This window comes from Nannospalax galili, unplaced genomic scaffold, assembly GCF_000622305.1.
Source record: "Nannospalax galili isolate Female #2095 unplaced genomic scaffold, S.galili_v1.0 scaffold1016, whole genome shotgun sequence".
NCBI classification, from domain to species: Eukaryota; Metazoa; Chordata; class Mammalia; order Rodentia; family Spalacidae; genus Nannospalax; species Nannospalax galili.
In genome coordinates this window covers 1,334,209-1,355,860 of record NW_008337919.1, presented here as the reverse complement: position 1 = coordinate 1,355,860, position 21,652 = coordinate 1,334,209, and positions in this window count along the sequence as shown.

Below are 21,652 nucleotides of genomic sequence, written 5' to 3'. Positions count from 1 at the left end.
CAAGAACAGTCAGTGTTCTTAACTGCTAAGCCATCTCTCCAGTCCCTGATTAATTGCCATTTCAAAAACTTTTAGAAAATTGGGTTTTAGGGAAAAAGACTAATCTAGGTCTTCCTTTGTCTACTTGTCTACTTAAGGATGTAGTTTTGGAGCTAAGTAAATAGAGATGAGAAACTCCATATTAATGTATTCTCTTCCATTCACATTTTATTTTTATCATCTTTTCTTGAGACTGGGCCAACTAAGTGATTGCTACATAAATGACAGTGGCTCCATAGATACGCCATGAGTCATACTAGATTAACTGAATTTATCCATGACATAAAGCATCCTGATGCAATTCTGGAACTATTTCAGGCATGGCAGAAGTGTGGAGGATTCTTTGATTTATTAATGGCTACTAAAATTAATGGAAGGGAGTAAAAAGCTATCAATGCAAATATTAATTAAAATGTTGCCAATTTCCATAATAAAAATGGGTAAATATATTTATTGTCTGCCATGTCACAATGATAATAATTATTACAATTAGTAATTACTAAACAAGGTTCTGAGCCCCTTCTCTGCATCAAGTCCTATTCTGTGCGTATGTGTGTATGTGTGCACGTGTGTGTGTAATACATTTCTAATTTAAGAATTCACTTACGAAGATAAATAGACCCTATATAAGGGGTTCAGACTCACTCCCAGGCATTCTAACATAGATTTGGACCCTTTCCCCTGACTTTTTCATGCTATGCCTATTCTGTGTACTTCTTTCTTTCTGACCATTTGATTTCACAGTTGCTAAGTCATGATTCATACTCAGGTCTGTTTAACTCCAGAACCTGAGATTTTAACCATTATCTTAGAGAGTTTTGTACTTAAAAATGCACTAGAGCAATGTTGCTCAGAGTAGCCAGTTCGTAAACTGTTACTGACCCCAAGGAGATCAAAGGGCTTGTTCCACAATATAAATGAACACAGTTTCTTTTAAGAGAAAGTAATGTTATTCTTAAAAATAGTATCAGCTGACTGGTGTCTTGGTTCATATTCTGCTGGCATCTACGTTTTTTACTATAGGCCAGAAGCAAGGAGTTACTGATAGACACAGGTCCCTGCACACATTATCAGCTCACCATGTGGCTGCCAAACACACATGACTAGTCTCTCCCAAAGAAGCTGTTAACAAAACATTCCCAGAGCCTATAAATAAGTCATAACTAAAAGTCATGTCACTAAAGAATAAGCAACTTTGGGATGTTTCTGAAAATTTGGAATGAGCTTATACAATCTTAACTTCTTTCATCAAAAATTGTATTAAAATGAGAATGATTACAATAAAAACAACAGAAATGCTTGTAAGGATGGAGGGAAAAGTGGACCTTTATACCCTGTCAGTGGTAGGAATGGAAATTAGTTCATTGACTATGGAAATCAGTATGTAGGTTTCCTCAAAATATGAAAAGTAGAACTACCATATGATTGAGCTAAACTTCTGTTGAATATGTACACCCAAAAGGGGTGAAAGGCAGCTTGCAATAAAGATATCTGCACAGTCATGTTTATTATGTGCTATTCAAATCATCCAAGTCATAGATCAGCCTAATGCCCATTAGCTGATGAATGGATAAAGAAAATGTGATATGTAGATATATGATGTTATATTATACAGTCACAAAGAAAAATGAAATCATACTATTTATAGAAAAATTATAGTTAAATTACCATGTGACAAGGTAAGTCAACAAACACCAAGACAAACACCACACATTTTCCCTCATATGGAGAATCCAGATTTGAAAAACAGACATGAGAATTGAAGTGGGACTGTTCTAGCTTCATTATGTTACTGTGATAAAACACTCTGACCAAAAGCAACTTGGGGAAGAAAGGGTTTGTTTGGCTTACACTCCAGGTCATAATCCATCACTGAAGGAATTCAGGGCAAGAACTTACCCAATTCAGGAAACTGAAGTAGAACCTATGGAGGAAGGCTGTTTGCTAGCTGGCTCTCTGGATAGCTCACAGGTGCATACACAGCTACCATTTTAATATAGCTCAAGCCTAGTGATGGTACTGATCACAGTGGATGTCAATCTTCAGTCAAAATGATCCCTCATAGGTATGACCTCAAACTAAACTAAACTGGGCTATGAGGACTCTAGACTGTGTCAGGTTGACAATTAAAGATAACCAGGACAGGAGGGTCTATTTAGGAAAACAAGGGGTCTAGTGGGAGAAAAAAAATGAGAGGGGCTAATGAGAGGTAAACATTATCAAAGTGCTTTATATATATATGAAATTAATGAGGTGAATCTCATTATTTTTACATTAACATACACAAATAAAATTAACTTCCTAATAAAGTCAGTATTTTGTGAGAGTTTTGAAGTAGAGCTGTACAATCACACACTGACTTAGACAGTACACTCATAAGAACTATGATGATTTTATCATTCAATAGTTGGGCATGATACTTTCAGTTCATGCTAATTTTATTGCATGTAACCTTGAAAAGGATGAATCATGTTCATCCTAGATATTCTACAGCAATATGAGCAGATTACATTCTAAAAATAAAAAGAGGCAGGGACTCAAATGAACACTAAAGTCATAGTAAGTAACTTTTTTAAGTAATATTTTCATTAATTCTTTGAGAATTTCATGCAGTATATTTTGATCACATTCAACCTTCCTGCCCATCTCCTCTCAGACCTATTTTTACCTCCCACCCCTCAAATTCATGTCCCTCTTTTTTTCAACCCATCAAGTTTCCCCCCAATTTTATTGGGTATAGTTCATCTCCTGGACTGTGGTGAACCTACTTAGATCACACCCTTAAAACTGATTCTCCCTCTCTCAGTAGCTATCAATTGCCAATAGTTCCTTACCTAGGGGTGGGATTTTATGCTCATCTCTCTCTGTCAAGCTGGGATTTTGTCTGGCATGAGCCTGAGCAGTCTTGTACATAACTAACATTTTTTAATAAGGCTTTCGTGGTTTCTTCCAATTCTTAAAATTTTATTTATTTATTTAATGGGTGTGCTTTGTGTGCATGTATGTAAGTGTACAGTGTGCATGCAATGCATGTGGAGGTCAGGAGAAGGTGTCAATTTTAATGTTTTTGATTTATTTTTATCTTTATATATATGAATGTTTTGCCTGAATGTATGCAAGTGTACCTGTTTGTTCAATGCTTAGAGAGGCCAGAAGAGGATATTAAGTTCCCCTGAAACTGGAGCTAAAGATAGTTGTTACCACCACAACTAGTGGTGGTGTTAGGAACCAAACCCAGGTCCTCTGCAAAGCACTCTTAACTGCTGAGCTCTTTTGTCAGCCCTCTTCCAAAATTATTTTCAGAAACATGATGCCTAAGTATAAATTAGCAGCAGCTTTTGTAATATCTTTGCTACATAAAATGATACTTAGTATATCGGGGAAGGTCTATTTCTAACATTCCTACATATTCTCTTTTTTTTTTTAAGGAAAACGGCAAGGTTCATGACTTTACAAATTCTAAGAGACAAATAAATCAAAACAAAACAAATCAAAATCACTGAATTTATATTTGGTGTTTAGGAGCCATTCAAAATCTATCAAAGAAAAATTTTGAGACTTCTTATACAATTTCTTAGCTCTCTGATGTCCATTGATTTTAGAAAATAATTTAACTATTTTCAGTGACATAAAAATTGAAATTTGCGATACAGTCTTTGCCTGTTAGTCGTTTGGTTAGGAATTCATCATAAATCTGCCTACTGAAGCAGGAACACTTTATACAAGGTTAAAATTTTAATCCCTAAATGTTTACTGACTGCCAATTATGCCTGAAAAGTCTTGGCCTTGTCTGGGAAAGGTGCTAACTGAAAAAAATCAAGCCATCCTTCCAGTTAGGATTCAATCCTGTTCAGAAATTAATGAGGAAAGATCATTAATGTCCCATTTTCCCCTTTCTAGAAATCAATAGATAATTGCACTGATTTAGGAAGCAAAGTAAATCAATCATGTCTGAATTTCCTGTTCAGAGTACAGAACTTCTATATGATCACAAAAACATGTTTTGCTACAGTCATTTCTGAACTCATAAAAAGGACTTCTTTAAATATCCCTTAAAAGTATTACTTCTAAATAACAGTAAAATATTTTAAATGTTCAAATAATACTTTACAAAGTAATTATTTTCATTTTCTTTCTGATAACAATAATGAAATTCAATGGAAAAGGTATTTTTGTTGGCATTTGGTACCTGGAATATTTGTAACATCCCATCTTTCATGACATTGCTTCAGTTCTACCTGGTTTCATCACCCACTTAGTGATGCACTTTTGTTAGCTTAATAGCAATTATCATTTACAGTTGTGTAGCTTTTTCTAGTTCCAAAGAAGCTTAGATTTATTATCCCATTGCATTCTTCCAGTGATCACAGAGAAGGACTGTAGAATTATAATTCTCATTTTACACTTCAGAAAACAGAAGTTGGGAAGGATAACAGGCTAAGTCTTGGAGCTACATGTCTTATTTCAAAGCCTGGCTCCACAACTTGCTTAGGGTGATTTGCAGTGAATTCTTAACCTCTTTTGTATTTCTTTTGTATCCCCATCAGTGAAATGGGAGTATTAGAACTCTGATACTAGTTTATGACAACCCAATTTAATGTATACTAGTTGCATACAACAATCCTTTAGCACACAGAAAATGGCCCAGAAATGTGGACAGTTGGACACAGAATCTGCTTCTGTGCACAGGGTCCTTTCATTACAGAAGGGTTCCCTTGCATCTTGTTTTCACCACTCCACGTAGTGGTCAACAGGAGGCTGGGCTGGGGAGAAAGGCAGAAGCACATTCTTACATGATAACTGCTACCTTGTCAGGAATTAATAACAATCTAGGAAGTAATCATGTTTGTGAAGGCAATTGATTTAGTAAGCCTGCATCTGTACAAGGCTCAGTACCATGGGACGAATGCATGCTTTACATTTGTTACCCAGCCCTTGTAGCAACCCTATTTATCCACATTATAAACAAGAAAGTGAAAACACCAAGAAGTTAACATGTGTAGCTAGTCAGAGGCTATTGATATGTATCAAGAGGGAGTTTCATGTCTGACTTAGTGTTTGCTCTCTGTGGAATGAAACAGGAATGTGCTTACTTGTATCAGGTGATCTGATTCTCAGCTCTGCTTGGCAGTAAGAGCACACTGCAAAATTGAAGCTCAAAGCTGGAGACACTTTTAATCTCAGTCACACTGATTGCATTCTACTGGCTGATTTGAGGACTAGGTTCTAATAAATTGAAAACTAAAAGTAAAGAGAAAGTAGATTAACAGACTCCTTATATTTCTAAATGCTTGCATAAAGCATTTTCCCCATCCTTCTTTTCTTCTAAGGATTCCACTCAGTGTATTGTTTAAATTATTTCAAATATTTGTTATTGAAAAACTAAGCTATACAAAAATTTTCATTACGGTAATCTAGACATAAAATAAATCTGTTTGTCGGAGTATTTGCTTGAAATTACATTAAATATAATCAGTACCACCAAGCACTTGGAATCCTCATAGAGTTTCAGATTGCTGTGTCATTCTTTTAATGAATGAGCCTAGCTTGAACACCTCAATAGACAGGACTTAGCAGTAGCCCCCAAAGAAAATCATCACAAGAAAAGTGGGAAATAGGAATTCAGTTTTCTAGCAGTTTAATTTAAAAATGTTATTCCATGTTTTCCTGGCTCCAGAAAAAATTTAGTGAGTTGCTGAGAAATATGCGAATATGAACCAGGTGCAAGGGATAACCAGAACCTGGTTATTATAGATGCTAAACATTAATATACCTAAATATAAAAAAATGATGAAGTGAATTTTTAGTCAATGAACATAATGTTGGTTTATATTCTTTTATATTTTATTGCACATTAAAAAGAGCCACATTTTGCAAGTTTACAAATTCTTTGTGTCCTGGAAGGCCACTTCATTCACAAGAATTCTTAGGTGGAAATGGAAGAAGAAAGGAGCAGTAAGTACAAACCAGTATGAATTGGTTTTTGTGACACCATGATGCTTCCAGCTCCTTCTGGGCCAGATAAGATAGGGAAGTCTTTGTTCTTGCTTCCTGGCAGGAACCACAGCTCTTCTTTCTCTGCTTTCAAGTCACACCATGTCTTGGCCGAGGAAAGGCTAACAGAGCAGAGAAGATTGGCTCTCAGATACACTGATAAAACTCTTACTCCTTCAATTCAGAGTGAAGATGTGGAGTTTCTGGTAGGTACTAACTTTCCATTTCATTTATCTAGGATTTGATAATGATTTACTATTTTTAAGATATAAATCACCTGTAAGTATATCTTAAGCATCTTTAATCAATAGACATCACATGGAATAACTGGTAAACCATTAACTTTTAAACATTGAATGAATCATATTCAATTGACATAATCAAGATTACTGTTCATGAAGAGAAAATATGACTAGAGAACATTCTGAAGCACCATCCCCAGATCATTCCATGTGCATGCGATCACAGATGAGGGATTTTGTATATAGATATATGCCCATTTGGGTTATCAAACGTGCCATGTATGGTGATTTTTAATTTGGTCATGGGATTTGCACAGCAACAATTAAATTTCTACCTAAACTTCTGTTATGTGTACCAAGACATACAATACATTCATAAGCAGTTACAATCTCAACAACATAAAGTTGGAAAACACCTGGAATAATTTAAAGTTTTCTGTTTGACTGTGATGCCTAGATAATCATTTTCCTTCCTCTTAATGTTTGTTGTTAATCATGGGAATAGCTTTTCTATTCAACGTATAAGACAATACTCAATGCATTTTCAGATATTTTGTGGTAGTTTACTAAAATTAAAGAACAAATCATGAAAACAAGATACTAAAACCTGAAAACTGGCACACTCTTTGTCCCAAACACACATTTCTCTCTTGAATGCTTACACAAGAATTCTGTTCATGTAGGCATATAAAGATAAAGTAAGAAGCCTACTTTTAAAGAAATAAATGAGGCCCTTTTCACCCTTGGGTGTTGGCCTCTCCAAAGTAGATTAATGTTTTCTATTCCTCTTCCGTCGTTTTGGTTTTTTGTTTTTCTCTTTGGTTGTAGTTGAATTTCTTTCATTTCATCAGCAAAGGCTGCAAAATTAAAATTTTTCCTTTAGGGTAAGCAGGCAGAGAGACTTTTTTCATCTGTTTTAGTTCTAGGTCAGTGAGACTGAATTACCCTGGGCCCAATTCGATGACTGAGTATTTTAATTAATAGCATTTCCCTGCTTATATTTGTTCTTGGTATGCTTCTCTGTTTGGTTTCGAACCAGGATGAGGTGGCCGATCTATCTTCAGGACAAAGGTTGGGGCACGATGACCTAACCACATAGCTCTTCCTATATATCTCTCTTGGCATCTTGTTTCAAGAGGGTATCTGCCTCCCAGCTTTCTTTTCACAAGTCTTTTCTCTCCTGTTCTGGGTTCATGCCCTGTAATCACTGTGGCCCCTCAGCATTTCAAAGGTATTATGATCCTTGACACTAGTTTCCTCTGCTGAGTGAATTTTTGCTTTTACAGTGTTTTATGGCAATTCTCAACCACATGCTCGTTTAGTGACTATTTGGTTAGTATTCGTTTGATTTCCATTACCAGACTAAACTCCATGAGGCAAGGACTTTATCTCTGTTTCTTATCTTTGCACAACTATGCCTAGCACAGGTCAGGTATGTAAGAGTCTTTCTTGCTCTGTGAATAAATGAAAGCACGTTCAGATTCCTCCCCAGGCACAGATCAGTGCCGATGTAACACTGTTAGCATTTACATACAATGTTATATTATTTTCATCATATATATTGATTGTATTTCAGAATGAGTCTTCCAGATGAAACCTCAAGAGAGTTCCAAGACTTATAAGCACTGACAAATTTTTCCTATTAACTACATCTATAATGTATAATTGTCATGAGAAGCACAAAGCCAAGGCAAAAAGCCTGAAACAAAACTGTGGTTTGGGGGCTGGAGAGATGGCCCAGTGCTTAAGAGCACTGACTGCTCTTGAAGAGGACCTGGGTTCGATTCCCAGCACCCACATGGCAGCTAACAACCATCCATAACTCCAGTTCCAGGGTATCTGATGCTTTCTTCTGACCTCCATGGGCATTGTATGACACAGGTCCATCCACTTACACATATGCAGATATTATATTCATACAGATAAAAATAGAAATAATTTTTTTAAATGTGGTTTATTAACCACTGGGCATGGTGGCACACGCCTTTAACCCCAGCACTCAGGAGGCAGAGGCAGGTGGATCTCTGTGAGTTCAAGGCCAGCCTGGTCTACATAGTGAGTTCCAGGACAGCTGAGGCTACAGGGAGACCCTGTCTCAAAAAGACCAAAAAAAAAAAAAAAAGTGGTTTATTTATGTTGAATCTAAGGGTTTTACTTCAGAGTATAATATTCTTCCTGTTCTTAATCTATGAAATTCCACTGATTTATGTAATCATATACATTAAGTTACTTGTAAATGCCCAACACTGTCCCAGACACTAAAGATTAGTCAATCAGGTATGACTAAATGCTTTATATTTTACAGGTACAAATAACTTCCCTAGCTACCTTCCTTACCTACCAGCATAGGCAATACATTCATCTAATAAGCAGCTTTTGATGTTTCAGCAAAGTGGAAGGAAAGGATGGAAAAAGGAAAGAATTTTGAAGTTTTCTAGAGAAAAGTGAAATATGATATAGATTCAAATATACCAGGTTCAATGAAAAATGCTACATGACAAAAAGGTAGAGTGCAATAGAAAAACATATTCAACATCTACCTCTGGCCTCGTGTGCACACAAGTGGTCAAGAACTTGTACACACATGCATATAACCCCCCGCCACACACACAAATAAAACTAATTAAGATGAATGGTCCAGTAAGGGAAACAGGCACAATATATTTTCTGAGGTCTTTGAGGTGTAATAACTGGTAATTGGGCATTGCCTACTGTTAATGCACAGAAATCATTTGTGTTTCCAAGCAGTAATGGTAGAAAGATAGAGTGACCTTCATGGCATCACTAGGTATATGTATAGGTACTCAATCTAGCAAGAAGGGCTTATTGCCATAAAAAGGCATAGGAGGAGCAGGACAAATTCAGAAACCAGCTCTAATAATGTGAAACACTCTAGTTGGCACATTTCAGAGATAAGTAAGAGCCTGCCAAAGCATTTCTTTCTGCCAGTGCTGAGAGTCGCATATGTCGATGATCATGGCAGGATTTCATCAAGCAAACGTAACAATCTACTCTGTGCCCTTTTTGCTTTGCATTTTGTTGGGGGAAATTTACCCCCAAATTGTAATACAAACGTGGTTTTGATGTTTAAGGGGGTAATCTTTAGCCATCTAAAATGTCCTGTAATTTTAACATTATAAATTTCTCTGAAACAGCAGGAACACCCGATTCAGATGTTTGGTGAGTTAAAGGATTTACTGTGACTAATATAGGTGATAGCAACAACATAAGAATTTTCTAGAAAAATATCCCGAGTCTCAGCAACGTCTGTATATTGAAGATTTAAGTTAATGTTCTTCTTTGAATATGTTTACCTTGGCTCACCGTCATGAACACTTTCACAGCTTGTTAGCTATGATGGTTTCTAATATGTGCTTTCTCTCCTTTATCCAATTGAGTCACTTACTATAATGTGATCACAGTCACATGGTCCTTTCCAACTTGGCACAATTAGGTTGTTTGTCAGTACATCAAGTTTTGTTTCACCATGAACGGAAGTAAATGACTCAAGACTGGACAAGGTAAGGTGGAATCATTTCTAGCTAGCACAATTAGGTTGTTTGTCAGTACATCAAGTTTTGTTTCACCATGAACGGATGACTCAAGACTGGACAAGGTAAGGTGGAATCATTTCTAGCTCCTTTTCCAGCTTTTTCTTTTACAGTTCTTGTTGTATTGATTGCAGAAGTTCCATGTTTAGGGCAAAAATACAAACATAATTTCTCTGTATGAATTAGGGTGATTAGTAATCCTGTTGATATCAAGATTGTTTTGTATTTGATGACCTTACCTGTGGACCACAGTAGGCTTATGTCTGGCTTATTTCATTTTTACTTGTATTATTTTATGTGGACAAATCACAACTGTGTTATATCTCATTTATAGAGCAAAATGAGATGTTCTGCTGTCAGCACACAACAACAGGGTGTTATTAAACCAAGCTAACTTACATACCTATCACCTCTTTACTTGACTTTTTTGTAGTGGTGAATTAACTCAAGGTGTTTCCATTGACATAAATAAGAGTTTGTACCTTAATTAGAATATGAATATACAGTAACTCAGGGTAACTGAAAGCATTAAATTCTTGGACAAATTACACAGAAGCAATGGCTTCTATGTGTAGGTCAAGGGTGATTAAAGAAGCTGATGATTTACTTAGGCTAAATTGTTATTCCATTTATCTATTGCAATGGAAAATGGCAAGATAGGTTACTGAAAGCCACTATCATCTTTGCTGTCAGGATATGCACTGAACTGAAGATGTTTAATGGTATTTAATGGTGCTGCACAGCAAGTTCCATGGTGCTACACAATGCACTGTTTATCAGGGAGCAGAATCTAAATGTAACTGGTGAGAGAGAGCACTACAGGCAAAGAAAACATAGCATTTATGCTGCCATTAGGTTCACGTTCAAGAAAATATTAAAATGTTGTTACCAAAATAAGCATGTAGAGCAGGGTGTGGTACTTCACAGAACATGTTGGAAGCAAAGTCTCCATAAAGGCTGTTCATAAGAAGTGCTGTATGCGTTGTCAAAAGACTGAATGCTGTCTACAGATAGTAATAGAGGTCTCAAAATGAGCCAGATGATGCTGTAGTTATCTTATAGAATTGTATTAGACAAGAAACCTTCATGGCTCACCCAGAAAATGGTCAAAAAAATTGGGATTCTGGGACATCAAACTCAGTTTGGGAGAATTATCTGATCTTTATTGGAAGTTCACCTGTGTCTTCTAGTGCTTGTATATGAGCTCATATTGTGACCGCCAATGCTTAAATGCATGTAAACGTGCACGTTAATAATTTAAATAGTCTCTGAAAGAGACATTCAGATTAAAATCAGGAATATGAATAGATAATAATGTCTGTTCTCCAAACTCCTCTGTGTAACAGGTTTTAGAATAATAATACTTATTTTCTGTCTTGAAAATGAATAACACCTAAAAGATGTTTCTTAAGTCAATAAACTATTTCTCAATCTTAAGTCCTAGAGTTTTACCCTGAAAAGAGAAGCCATACATAGTCTTTCTTAGACCCCTGGAATCCTATCAAAGTCTGTAGCACTTTCTTAAGGCTACCCTTAAGAAGTACCCAAAACTGCATATCTTACATAAGCATTAGTTTATTATCTTAGAATTCTAAAGGCTAGAAGTTCAGGCCATGCTTTCTGAAGGCCTTAGGAGTAGGTCCATCCTCTTTTAACTTCTGGTTGCTAGCCACCTTTGGAATGTTATCTTACAGGACTATTGTCCTGTATGTATGTATGCTTCCCCATAACCCTGCCTTTCCCAACATGATGGACTCCATTCCTTAAAATCATGAGCCAAAATTAATCTATTCTCTCTTGAGTTGCTTCTTGTCAGATAATTTGCCACAGTGACAAGTGAGGAACACACTGTCCTTTCTTTTATCTGCTTTCTGATATGCATCCTAATTGTAGAAGAGGTACTATTTGCCTTCCATTTTAAGCCCCACATTAAAAGCTTTCACTATAAGTCTTGATTTCCAAAGGCCAGTAGTTGGCATTGGGTTCTCATGACTTATGTACCACAGAAGTTAGAGGAGCCTCCACCAGTTGGTTTTAGCTTCTAGCCTGAGACCTGGGGGTTGCTGACAGAAAAGCATTCCTTCAAACACACCTTCAGATAGCAATCTCCACCCTGAGGCAGTTATCCAGAATTCCTACTTCTGTGAGTTGTCCAGAGATTCCATGGAAATCTCCTCCCTAACATGCCCACTCTTATCCCGCTCCCTAATCTGACCTGGCGACCTTTCTTCCTCCAAAATGACAAAGAACATTCTGCCTGCCAGTCAGTGTGCATTATGTTTCTTATAGAGTAGGTATGAGATCCATTTTACACAAGGAGCTAGTTATATGTCCAACACAACAACAACGAGCAAAGCTGGGGTTTAGCTCATCTGGCGGCCTTCAAACCCCTTGTCGTTTCACTCCATTGTGCTTGTAAGTCTGTTTCTTTCTTTTTCAAAACTTCTCCCTTAAGTTATTTTTTTTGCTAGATAACTTATTTCAGATTTCTGAAGTAATGTATAATCATATTAAAAACACAAAATTTCCCTGACACTTCCTCTTCTACTCAGCTTCAACGATACAGAGATACCTAGAGGTTATTACAATTAGCAATTTGAAGTTAATTTTTCTGTGTTTTCTCCATGCATTTAACTATGCAGTTCAGTGTATATTTTCTTACATAGACACTTTTCTATTTTAATAATAGATGATACCATCCTGTAATTGAACTTTTCATTACTCTGTATGACTATGCCTCCAGATAAAAACTTTTAGGACAGATTTGTAATGTCATGATCCTACAGTTTGGATCTTGTTTCCCAAAGGTCAGGGAATAAGGGCTTGCTCCCAGTGTAGGGAAGTGGCAGAGCCTTTAGTAAATGTGGGTCAGTGGGAGGTTTTAGGTTTTTAGGCAGTGTGGCTTCATGGTCTGGAAGCCAAGAATCTATCAGTTTACTCTGTCGTGGCTTTCTTGCCATTGAAATCTGACAGCACCATCAAAAGCCTAAAAACAAAGGGTTCATTTAGTCATGGACTGCAATTTCTGAAACCGAGCCCAAATCAACTCTTTGTTTATTAAGTTGATTATCTTAGGTATAGTGGCAGAAAGGGAACGTGAAATGCTATATAATGCTACACAAAATAAATGAATTAAAAATTATTCAATCATTTGACCATCATAGAGAAAAAATTTGCTTTTTGAGGGGGAGCTATTAATTTGCTTACTCATGACTTTTATGCATAATGCTAAAATTAAAATGCTTGTGTGCGCACATGTGTGCGTTCCAAAAGGCAAGTGACATTTCAGTGCTGGAAGGTGTAGGAGATGAGCAACTGCTTAAACTCAGAGAAAGCAGCTTGTGTGCTGGTAGGGATTTAGCTTCTAGAAACCTTTCCCTCTTTATACGACCAGAGGTTGGAATGGGTCTTTACCTATGAAATCAGTAAAATAATATTTGACTCTTAACTACTAAAATGGTGAGGGGAGATTAATGAGTTCATATTGTTAACATATTTAGATCTCCCTGGGAAAAGGTGATTTGGAAACTCATTATGCTCTATCATTGCTCTGTAGATTCTATAATTGAGTTTAAAGTATACAGCACCCATTTTCTAAAGAATTCTGAAAGTGTCACTTTGTACATAAAAAGAATCTCATTAAAAAAAATCCAATATACCTGTTATGTAAAATGTATGTTGTTGCTACATGCTTTTTCAGCGTTATTTGCACAGCAAGAGGATGCTGACAACCTGAATTTACTATGTTGCTAATTCTGAGTCTATTGTATTCTGGAACCCTTGGGAGATTAAAGAAAGAGAGTATGAGAAATGGTTAAAAAGAGATTTAAGAGAGATCCCAACAGTGTTTTCTTCTTTTTTCACTAGGGACATATGGAACTACCCATATCTGAGAGTAATAAAAAGTCCCCTCAGGCAGATCTGGTCCACCTGTATCTCTGTAAATGTGCTGAATGATGTATTTCTGCTAAGCACTTCTGAATAAACAGACTAAGATTTGGATAATTTAGAATAAAAGTCACTGGAATTGGTTTCTAGGGAAAGCGTAAACACTTATTCAGTGGGAGCAATCATGAAATATGTCACTTCAAGGAAAACAGCCTGGGCTGAGATGGACTGCTGCAAGTAAATTGGCCTTTTAGCAGAGCAGTTGTGGTGATCTTCATAATGCCAAAACAATCTAACCTTCCAATTGGCTTGAGCAAAAGATTTCCAATGCAAAAGACTCTCAAACCAGTTGTCTGGTTTCCTAGAGATCTGCTTAAGTCATGCTTACCATTTGTCATTTAGTGAGGGTCCCGAAGTCAGGGGGCAAATTCAGGGGCAATGTAATTATACATGATGCCACTTAATTCTATTTTCTTATCAGGGCCTTTGTGTTTCCAAATGTCTTTATATAGTAAAGACAATCTGTACATGTTAGGAGAAACTCAGCTAAACAATGATCTCATCAAGTTCATCTGCATCTGGCTGACAGGTTTATTTTTAACTTTAAAAAGGTTTTATATATTATTTTTATTTTATTTGTATGCGTGTATTGCCTGCATGTAGGTAAATGCACCCATGTCGTGCAATGCCCACGGAGGTCAAAAGTGGCTGTCGGATTCCCTGGGACTGGAGTTATGGACAATTGTTAGCTTCCATATGAGTGCTGGGATTCGAACCCAGGTCTTCTGCAAGAACAACCAGTGTTCTTAACCACTGAGCCATGTCTCCAGGCCCCCTGGTTGACAGTTTTAAGTGAAAGGAATAATTTTTATAAAGATGACAATTCAGGTGATCTTTCTCTACGTTGTGAACTGCCTTAGTCAGGGTGCACAAGAAGAAGGTGGTTTTGGAGGCAGATAGATTCTCATGAGAACGTATGGTCATTCTGCTATGTTTGCATTCCACTAAGCTGTAGATAGGATTAATACATTGATAAATAGAAGAAAACTCCCATGTATTATAAGTAGTTACTAGCTTTTCTATTTTCTAGCAGCACTTTGTATGACACTGCTGACAGAAAAAGTTAATTTCTTATTTATTTTACTGTTTGTTTACATTTCCCTTCTTAGTCAGTGGTGGTTCAAGGTGAAAGGAAATGCAAATACAAATATCCAAGCAATTTATCTGAATAATCTACACCCTAGAAGAGAATTCCTTGAAAAGTTTTCCTACCTCAGACCTATATAAAGAAAATACATATTATTCAGTGTGTACAACTCTGATAGAAATTTTGAGGGTTTCTCTATAACACTCTTTTCACCTCATTTCCAGCTTCAATTATTTAATCATATTGAATTCAATGCCTGCTGTGTATGAGAATTTATAGGCTAAAAAGTAAAATATTAAATTATATTTTGAAGAAATATTTAATTTCAAGTTTTAGTGGTGGAAATTAAGACTGATTATTTTCTTCAGAGTAAACTGAAATATGTGCAAAATGAGAGGTGCAAATATGAATATAAAATGAGGAACATTGAAGAAAGAAGTCCCTCTCCTGCATCCTAATCATCAGGACTGTTGTATCTGATGATAGAGGCTGTTAGCATCCTCCTGGTGCAAACTCCAGGCAGAGTGAGATGATTTATGCCTAGGAGGTTGACCACAATAAGAGTTCTCCTTTGACTACCATAGACTTCTAGCTCTGAGAATAGACAACTAAATGATTGAAGGGTATTTCAGAGAAATAAAGACTTCCTTTTGAGTAAAGGCCCAGGAAATCTATGGAAACAAGAATGTTACATCCCATTTAGGAAAGCCAGGTCTATATAAGATTACTCAAGTCACCTAAGATTATTAATAGTATTCAGTGTAATAACCAAAAAATATGAGTATATCAAACAGGTCAAAAAGAGACAAGGAAGGCCTCCACCTCCACTATTACCTTCTGTTCTGACTGGCCCTGCTGAGACTATCCTGGTAGGAACCCCTGCCTGAATTCCACACCACTAGTTTGAGTCTTGGACCTATAACTCTGCATCCACCTTTCAAAAATCATAACTAGAGCAAACTCAGGTCCATCTATTGGCCACCATCTTATGTAAGTCCTTCCATGCTCCCATGGGTATTTTAAAGTGATCTCTAACAGGCAACCAGGCTCAAAGACCTTATACCAAGTTTCACTCACCGTATTAAAATAAAGAAGGCTCAGTTTCATTTCAAGGGTACCATCCATTATAGAGATATAGACACTGATCCTTGAGTTAACCTAGCCATAGAAAGATGCAAGTATTTTCCAGTATAAGCAAGATTCAGACAGAATAAGCAGATTTGATCTAGGAACAAACTCGTTATTTATTTGGGGCTGGGGAGGGAGGTTAGTGATCTTTTGTAGAAGTGAGACTTCAAGGAAAAGCCCCAGCCATGCTGGGGCCTCAGTTTGTGTGCAAAGCTGTCTCTAATTCACCTGGCAACAAAGATTGCTTCTGAAATCTGACCATAGGTTTCAGATAAAGCATGAATTATTTTTAAAAGAATGCAAATAGCAACAGTCTAGAGCTATCAGCTATTTCAATTGCACTACCGTAGACAGTACTCCTGTTGCAAAGACATGGTCTAAGTCATGTTTATTCTTTCAGCATAGTGGTAGCCCTGTATGATATACCTTATGCTGGTGTAGAAGCCAAGTTCCCTAAATGTTCTCATGCATCTCTATTATCTAAACAGTATATTTTTTAAAGGTTAAAAACTCATTCAATTTTACATCTTACAGGCTTTATACTGAGTTCAATATTGTATAACTGTATTAATTCAACTGTGAACCTAAAAATTTTATAACCACTTTTGAAAGAGATGCATCTTTGCTCTGGAAATTGTTATTGAGTATGTTAAAGCTGTAATTAAATGTTTCTTCCAAAAAAAAAATTACTCTCAAAAAAGAAAAAAAAAAGAAGACAAACTGAAGACCACTGTTATCTTTTTAAAGATAAAAAGGTAAGGGTTATATTAGTTAAATAACTTGCCCCAACTTGAAGTTATTAAGTGATAATACCTTTATCTAAAGCTATATTTCACTAAGCCCCAAATTCATACTGTAGAACACTGAAGTTCAACTTTAGGAAGCTAGCTAACAGTAGTGTCATCTCTGGAAAACAGGCTTTTCAATTTTGAAGGGACTCTGTGTGTTACCCAGTAGTCAGTAGTCTGTCAGTACAGTTGACATATGATGTTCCCAATTAAAATAGCTGAGAAATCAGTCATTCATTTAATGTGTACGGTATTCACCCAAGTAAAGTATTGTGAGAGATAAATAACTATAAAATCCTTAGGTAACACCATCACAATTTCAATGTGATGAGCATTGAAGTGCTTTTCTAACAAATAGAAGAGAAACTATTAGTTTATTACCATTTGATGAAAATATTTTCTATAGTAATTGAGTCTCTTAGAATGAAACTTGCTGCTTCCAAAATAAATTTCCTTTGTCAAATAGTTTTCCTGGGATTTCAACATAGAAAAGCAATCCTGTGGGATTATTAAAAATACCTCTTTTTTTGGCATCATTTCCCCACTATGTTTACAATTTTCTGTAAGAAGCCTTTGTTCAAACAAAAGCTTATAAATGTAAGACAGCCTCCATGAGGGACTCCAGAGCTATAAACCAAAATTCCCATGGTGCGAAAGTAGTTTTGACAGTAATTGAACCTGAAGAATCATCTTCTCCAGATATAAATTGACTGAAAAATTGTGTTCAGCTCTGTAAAGACATCATAAGTCTTCAAGATCAGGTCAACCCATCCTTAGCACCATAACAGTTGTCCTGCCTTTAGTAAACAGCCACTGGATTTCACCCTCATGTGCCAGGAGAAAATATCTCACAATACTAAAATAATTTGGAATAAATTCTCTTTTCTAGGAGAATAAATGATACTGGAAACTAAGCAAAGCCCTTACTGGAGAGAAGAGCATTTTACCACTTAATTTTGGTTCAAACACGTTGTCGGAAACATTGAAGAATCAGCAGAAGTTTTATTTAGCCCAACAGGAAAAAACACTAATATTTGGACTTCTTGTCATATTTAATTTTAGTTTCCTAACACGTGGACAATTTCACTTTATTTCTCAGCTCTCAGCAAAGAACTGAGCAATTACCTTAGCCAAAAGTTGTTTTTGTAAAAGGTTATTTTGATGGTCTTGGTGAAACTGTTAAAAACAGACTTGCTTTCAGGATACGGAAAGGAAAAAGCCTTTATCAGACTTAGAAAACAGTTGTATTATTGAATCAAAATTTCACTACAATGTTATACCTTTGGAAATTCGAGATAAAAGTTCTGCTTGAAATTGAAAAGGCAAACAATAAACAAGCCAAAGTATACAATGGACGTATATTCTTCATGAAGTTAAGATGGAGAAATATCAACTGACTACATGTTTTTTTATTAAGCTTTCATTTTTAAAGTATCTATATTAATAGCTCTTTAGAAATTTTGGAGTCTTTATTAGGTTCTCACTATTGTTGCTAAAATCTACCTACTTAGATATCTTCTCTGACTATTAAAATTTTTACTCTTTCACCTGAAGAATAAATAGATATATAGGATCCAAAATACCAGGAAACTGTAACTCTAGTTTGTTTCAAGACTCATAGTGATTCAGAGAACTTGTTAGGAAAGCACTGAAATTTATCTAGGTTCTTAAAGAGGATCATGTACAAAGGCAAGGGATTCACAAAAACGGCACTAAAGCCATGATCTGTAAAAGAGATTGATAGAAAACATAAAAGCCACTTCAGATATTGAATTTCCTCCATGGTTTCTTAGTTGAAACTGAAACTATTTGCATCTTATTAATAAGGAAAGGTATTGTTAATAGAATGAAAATAGAGGGGAAAGAGTTATAAGAAAATTTGTGTAGCTATCCAACAATTTTTAAGAATATCTATTAAATGTGTGTTGTCCTGTATCCAACAAATGACTTGTAAAGAATTCTCCAAATTCAATTGTTAAAACACAAAGAACCCTCTCAATGGATTGAAGGGAATGTTTACCAAAGAGATTATGAAGATGGCTAATAGAAACTTGAAAATACGTTCAACAACATTAACTATTTGGAAAATGTAAATTAAAGTAGTCATGAGTTACCACTACATCTTGGGAGAGGGTAAATATCAGTATAGGGAACAGCGGAAAGTCTCATGCATTGTTGATAGGAATGCAAAATGGTATACTTTCTCTGAACTTTCGGGTATTTAGTAAAAAGAAATAAATACCTGTTTTCACACAAATGTTTATAATAAGTCTGTCCTCAAATGTCCTTAAACAGGTGAATGGACAAGGCGTGAACCAAACTATTGGTCTGTACAAAATCATGGATGAATGTTAAAGTTGTTATGCTAGGTGAAAGAAACTAGTCACCAAAGATTACACAACAAATGTATGACTTCATTCAAATTCTCAAAAGTCAAAACTATCAGGACAGTCAACAAACAGGTCAGTGTTGCCAGGGATTGAAAACAAAGCATGGTTAGACTATAATACATGGCAGGGGAGGAGAATGATTTGTGGTGCCAGTTCTGTGTTCTGATTATGGTGGTGTTTACCCAAATCTATACATATATTAAAAGTCATGGAGCTATACACCAAAAAACTAATTTTTCTCCATGCAATTAAAAAAATACAGCTAAATATGAAATAATAAGGAAATGTTATTTTCTGATTTCGAGACAGGATTCTGGTATATAGCACAGGCTAGCCTTAGAATTTTATCCTCTGTTTTAGCTTCTCCCCAAAAGCCTGCCAAAAATAAATCTATCATCCTATCCCAGAGAGAAGAAAATTTATGGTTGCCATTTCCACACACTGATGTACAGTTTGGTCCATTCATGGGTCCAGAACACTTGAGCCAAGATCCTCACTGAAATAATATAGAAGGGCTTGAGCAATGGTAGGAACTTTAGCTTCAGGAAGCGGTTAAACCCTGGAGGCAGGAAGAAATAAAAGGAGCAAGCATTACAGAAATAAACAATAGGAAGAGGCAGGGGACCAGATCCTGGAAGCTGAATGACAAATTGGCAAAGCCAGGGAAGTCTATCTCAGAAAAGGCTCTGAAACCCATGCATCTACTCAGTGGATATTAGTGTAGACACCCCTTCCCTACTCCACACATCATTCTTAACCTTAACCATTTGGATAATTCCAAGTCACCATGCACACACATACACATGGATACACACACATACACACACACACACACACACACACAGAGAGAGAGAGAGAGAGAGAGAGAGAATTGGTATTACTCAAATTAGCAAGGGAAATTCTAACATGTCTAGCTTCTACAGGTATGTTAGGTTAATAGTCTATGGTTTCCCACCCCAGGAAAAAAAGGGCAATTATGACACATCTAAGAACATGCACATGTCCCCCCTTTCCCTGTATCCCTCCAGTAGTTTTACATCACCCTTAGAATAAGACTCAATTAAAACAGGTCATTCTAACTTGCCAAGACGCAAATTAAGATGCTCTATTACATAAACACAACTCTAGAAAGAAGAAACAGAAATAATTTCCTTTGACAGGCCTATTTTTAATGGCTACATGGTGTTAAAGACTAGTTAAAATGATGGAGCATATTGCAGCAGAACTGAAATATTAAAATCATTAGCCTGGCACGGGAATTTGATTACATAATGTTTATTAATCAGGATTATTAATGAAGGATGAAAAAGTTTCAACTAAATGCTTCCGTCTGCTAAAAGCTCCCAGCATTTCACTTTATATCAGAAATGCATGCCTGCAAACAGTGCAATAGTTTTTATTTCTTTTTATAATCATCCTTTTTAATTGTATGTAGTTTTTCCTAGAGCAATGACTAGAAACAGCGGCAGTATGAAGAATCCAGTTCCTGCTCTGCACAGCCTTTATTCTGTGGAGTATCAGCCAGCCCTTGCCTGACGTCCTCAGCATGAGAGGAATGGATCTTGGTCCTTCTACTTCTTATGTAGCTCTTCAACACTGACACCCACTTTGCAGCTGGGGGATTATTTTCTCCTGCTGGGTTTCAGAAATGCCACGGACCCCTGTACTTCCTGCTGGATCCACATCAAACACTGGTAAAGCATTTTTTTCAAGCTGTAAACATTTGATACGTGGCATTAGCATGCTGCACACGCCCCACAACACTTCCTGCTCCCCACAGAAGCCTGGATAGGAAGAAAGCTTCACATTTATGATTCATGCAGGGCCATCAAATTCTGAAATACGTTTCCCCTTTCAAATCCACCCTGACTCCATTGAGTTAACATTGTGGGAATCTAAAAGAAATGTACAGTGAAAGCTGAATGGAAAAAGAAGCCTCCCACACGCATTCACTATTGACGGGGTAAATCTGTGTAATCTTCCTTCAAGGACCATGCGTTACATGTCTCAAAATCTCCTAAAGTAAGTATTTTAACCAGGTAGTCCCACTTCTAGGAAAAATCATACAATTGAAAAGATGGAGACCAGTATATTCATTCCAAGATTTTTTATAACAAAATTAAAAACAACTATCTAAATGAAAACTACCCCCACCAAGAGACTTCTTAAACCATACTGGTGGATTCTTGCCAACAATATGCTGTTTTTATTGACATGCTACAATAGAGAATATTACCAATTTGTAAAAATTGTGTAACAGACATAATACTCTGCTGCCATTTTTAATTATATGTACATAATATAATTGCATATGAAAAAATTTAAAGGTTTATATATCCTAAAATATAATGTTCAATAATTATGAACCATTTTTTCTTTTTAAAAAAATTTTATTTATTATTTTTATTTTATGTGTATGTGTGTATTGCCTGCATTTAGGTATGTGCACCAGTGTTGTGCAATGCCCACGGAGGTCAGAAGAGGC